Source organism: Anolis sagrei, chromosome 5 (genome assembly GCF_037176765.1).
Source record: "Anolis sagrei isolate rAnoSag1 chromosome 5, rAnoSag1.mat, whole genome shotgun sequence".
NCBI lineage: Eukaryota > Metazoa > Chordata > Lepidosauria > Squamata > Dactyloidae > Anolis > Anolis sagrei.
In genome coordinates this window covers 153,490,123-153,494,973 of record NC_090025.1, presented here as the reverse complement: position 1 = coordinate 153,494,973, position 4,851 = coordinate 153,490,123, and the positions used below count along the sequence as shown (strand labels likewise).

General features: G+C 43.8%; 1 pseudogene; it reads left to right on the top strand.

Annotated features, from left to right (window-relative positions):
• Window positions 1-2,486: 2,486 nt before the first annotated feature.
• Window positions 2,487-3,654, top strand: LOC137097132 (serine/threonine-protein kinase Nek2 pseudogene; annotated as a pseudogene).
• Window positions 3,655-4,851: the final 1,197 nt, after the last annotated feature.

Sequence of the window (4,851 nt, the reverse complement as noted above, 5' to 3'; positions counted from 1 at the left end):
CCCAAGGGCCATCCAGTCCAATCCCCTGTCATTCAAGGAGGCACAATCAAAGCACTCCTGCTAGACAGCCTTTGCAGAAAAGCCTCCAGAGAAGGAGACTCCACCACATTCCAAGGCAGCCTTACTCTCAGGAAGTTCTTCCTAATCTTTTCAGCCCAATCTCTTTCCCTGCCTTTTGAAACCACTGTTCCCTTGTGCCCTAGTCTCTAGAGCAGCAGAAAGTCAGTTTCCCCCCCCCCTTCCTCAATGGGACACCTTTTAAAATCTTGAAACATAATTCTCATGTTCCCTCTCTACTTTCTCTTCTCCCAGCTAAACATTCCCCAGGAAGAAAGGAGGAAGGAAAAAAGAGAAGGGGGGAGGGAAGGAGAAAGAGGGAGGGAAGGAGAAAGAGGGAGGGAAGGGAGGGAGGGATGGGAGGAATGAGGAAGGAAAGGTAGAAGGAAGGAAGGATAGGAAGGATGGTGTGAGAGAGAAGGACCTGAGAAAAGAGCCTAACGGGCCGTATCTGGCTCCCGGACCTGGGTTTGCCCATATCTACATTAGCCAAACAGAATCCGTGACAATCAATATTAGTGGAACATCATTTACACCAAAGTCTGTTTCGATAAATTGAGGGAAAAGATGTGAAGAGATAAATGAAAACATCATAAAGGTGATGGCTAGATTTCACAGTACTTCTACTGATAGCCATACTATTTTGTTTTTCACCATTTCTCATTTTGTCAGTGCATGGTTGTCAGTGTCAGTCATCATCATGGAATGAAACAACACTTTTAAAGTCCCTGAAAATAAATTCTCTTCTTGATAAGAACAAATCAAGTGTTCTTTCCTTTAATTTATATGCACACATTTATTAAATTGAGTTCTGGTAAGTAGGGGGAAAGTCTCTGAGGAGAACTAATTTAGAATAGGAACTGGGAATGATAATTTAATTTGTAGAGCCTGAGAAAAATGTTCCCAAAGCAAAAAGATTTCTTTTGAATAGGTCACCATCCATAATGATTGCTTTCATAAAAAGTAAGATATCCTGTCAGTATATTGTAGGTCAAGGGCAGGAAGTCTTTGGCTCTTCTGATAGAGAAGCTGAGGATTCAGTGATGCTGATAGAAGAGTCACTGAGTCTGATCATAAACCAGAGGCCTTATCATTCTTCAGTGTTCTAGTGTTATTATTTCACAATAACAGCCAGAGTAGTACCCTCTGGAATTCCAGGATTTGTAGTTTATGAAGGCCTACAAACCCATTGACTGAGAATACTAAAGGCCCCTCATAAAACTACAAATCCCAGAATTCCATGAAAGAGTGCCCCGGTGGTTAATATGCAATATTATCACTATAACAGTGTCATGTTGTTATTCAAAACCTCAGAGTCCGTTTCCCCGTTGTTGGCTCCAATAAATTCCAATAGAGAAACGCAAAGATCAAAGGCAAGATCAGAGATCATTTATTGTTCTATTGGCCAAAAAAGGATGTCAGGGGAAGAAATTCCAAATCTGACACAACCCATAGTTACATATATTGATATTTTATAGACATTTGAAAGAATAGACATTTGTTATTACTGGTACAAATTACAGCCCACTATCTTATTGGTTCAAAAGTACATTTGTGAGCAGACCTGATGAGATCCCTGCTGAAATCTTTAAAGAAGGAGGACCTGAGCTGACACAACAACTCCACCAGCTCATAGAAAAAGTGTGGGTGACCGAGAAAATCCCAGCAAATTTCAAGGATGCCACCATCATCACCCTCTTCAAAAAAGGGGAAAGAACAGACTGCGGAAACTATCGAGGTATCTCCCTTCTAACCTCCACTGGGAAAGAACAGGGGAAAGAACAGACTGTGGTATCTCCCTTCTAACCTCCACTGGGAAAATCCTCACAAGAATCCTTGCAAACCGCCTTCTACCCCTCTCAAAAGACACCCTCCCAGAATCCCAGAACGGCTTCCGCCCCTCCAGAGGAACAGTGGACATGATCTTTACTGCACGACAGCACCAAGAAAAATGCAGGGAACAAAATCAACCACTGTACATGGCATTCATTGACCTTGCAAAGGCATTCAACACAGTGAATCGCAGTGCTCTCTGGACCATCCTCCAAAAAAATCGGTGCCCCAACAAATTTGTGAGCATCCTGTGGATGATGGCAACAGTCTTAGACAGCAATGGCTCCCAAAGTGACCCATTTAAGGTGGAATGCGGTGTCAAACAGGTATGTGTAATTGCCCCAACTTTATTTTCCATCTTTATCACTATGATACTTCACCTTGTTGACGGGAAGCTTCCCACCGGAGTTGGAATAGCTTGCTGTCAGACAGATGGCAAGCTATTTAACCTCAGCAGACTGAAAGCCAAAACCAAGGTTGCAACAACATCTATTATAGAACTCCAGTATGCTGATGACAACACAGTCTGTGTGCATTCAAAAGAAGACCTACAAGCCACTCGTGTTTATTGAGTTGTTGGCTTCTCCTGAAGAAAGATGCCAAGCCGCCCCGAGGACTACAACGTGCTCCTCACCATTGGCGGCAGGTCCTACGGCAGGTGCCAGAAGGTTTGGAGAAAAGCGGATGGCAAGGTCTTGGTCTGGAAGGAACTTGACTACGGACCTATGACAGAATCTGAAAAACAGATGCTCGTTTCTGAGGTGAACTTGCTCCGTGAGCTGAAACATCCGAACATAGTCCGATATTATGATCGTATAATTGACAGGACAAACACAACTCTTTATATCGTGATGGAATATTGTGAAGGTGGAGACTTGTCTACACTTATTGCAAAATCTACAAAAGAAAGGCACTACCTGGAAGAGATTTTTGTCCTTCGAGTTCTTACTCAGTTGACCTTGGCCTTGAAAGAGTGTCATAGGCGAAGTGATGGGGGTCATACTGTCCTTCATCGGGATCTAAAGCCAGCAAATATATTTCTCAATGGAAAGAGAAATGTGAAGCTTGATGATTTTGGCCTTGCTAGGATTCTTCACCATGACACTAGTTTTGCAAAAACATTTGTTGGAACACCATACTACATGTCTCCAAATAAATAAACAAAATAAACAAATAAACCGCATGTCCTACAATGAAAAATGTGACATCTGGTCTTTAGAATGTCTTCTGTATGAATTGTGTGCATTGTCGCCTCCGTTTACGGCTTTTAACCAAAAAGAGTTAGCAGAAAAGATAAGAGAAGGAAAATTCAGACGGATCCCTTATCGTTATTCAGATCAGCTGAATGAGCGCATCACAAAGATGCTGAACCTAAAGGATTATTGCCAGCCTTCAGTTGAAGAAATCCTGCAGAACCCTTTGATCATTGATTTGGTGTCTGAGGAGCAAGAGAAGATCTTGGAGAGAAAGGGGCAGCGATCTGAAGAACATGATAAAGTTGAAAGGCTTTCTGGAACTCCAGCGAGTGAACTGAAACTGAAGGAACAGCAGCTGCACGAGAGGGAAAGAGCCCTAAAAGAGAGAGAGTTTAGGCTGGAACAGCGAGAGCGGGAACTGTGTGTTCGAGAGAGGCTGGCAGAAGACGAACTGGCTAGGGCTCAGAACTTGATGAAGAATTACAACTTGCTCAAGGACCAGAGACTCATGCTGCCAACAACCAGCCCAGGTATGAGAAGATATAGGAGGCTCCTCCTAGAATCATAGAATCATAGAATGAAAGAGTTGGAAGAGACCTCTTGGGCCATCCAGTCCAACCCCCTGCCAAGAAGCAGGAATATTGCATTCAAATCACCCCTGAAAAATGGCCATCCAGCCTCTGCTTAAAAGCTTCCAAAGAAGGAGCCTCCACCACACTCCGGGGCAGAGAGTTCCACTGCTGAATGGCTCTCACAGTCAGGAAGTTCTTCCTAATGTTCAGATGGAATCTCCTCTCTTGTAGTTTGAAGCCATTGTTCCGCGTCCTAGTCTCCAAGGAAGCAGAAAACAAGCTTGCTCCCTCCTCCCTGTGGCTTCCTCTCACATATTTATACATGGCTATCATATCTCCTCTCAGCCTTCTCTTCTTCAGGCTAAACATGCCCAGCTCCCCAAGCCGCTCCTCATAGGGCTTGTTCTCCAGACCCTTGATCATTTTAGTCGCCCTCCTCTGGACACATTCCAGCTTGTCAATATCTCTCTTGAATTGTGGTGCCCAGAATTGGACACAATATTCCAGATGTGGTCTAACCAAAGCAGAATAGAGGGGTAGCATTACTTCCTTAGATCTAGACACTATGCTCCTACTGATGCAGGCCAAAATCCCATTGGCTTTTTTTGCCGCCACATCACATTGTTGGCTCATGTTTAACTTGTTGTCCACGAGGACTCAAAGATCTTTTTCACACGTACTGCTCTCGAGCCAGGCATCCCCCATTCTGTATCTTTGCATTTCATTTTTTCTGCCAAAGTGGAGTATCTTGCATTTGTCACTATTGAACTTCATTTTGTTAGTTTTGGCCCATCTCTCTAATCTGTCAAGATCGTACTGAAATCCAGGTACGCTACATCCACGGCATTCCCCGCATCTACCCAGCTTGTAACTCTATCGAAAAAAGAGATCAGATTAGTCTGGCATGACTTGTTTTTGATAAATCCATGTTGACTATTAGCGATGACTGCATTTGTTTCTAAGTGTTTGCAGACCGCTTCCTTAACAATCTTTTCCAGAATCTTGCCCGGTATCGACGTGAGGCTGACCGGACGGTAGTTGTTTGGGTCATCCTTTTTTCCCTTCTTGAAGATTGGGACCACATTGGCCCTCCTCCAATCTGCTGGAACTTCTCCCGTTCTCCAAGAACTCTCAAAGATGGTTGCCAATGGTTCCGAAATGACTTCCGCTAGTTCCTTCAATACTCTGGGGTG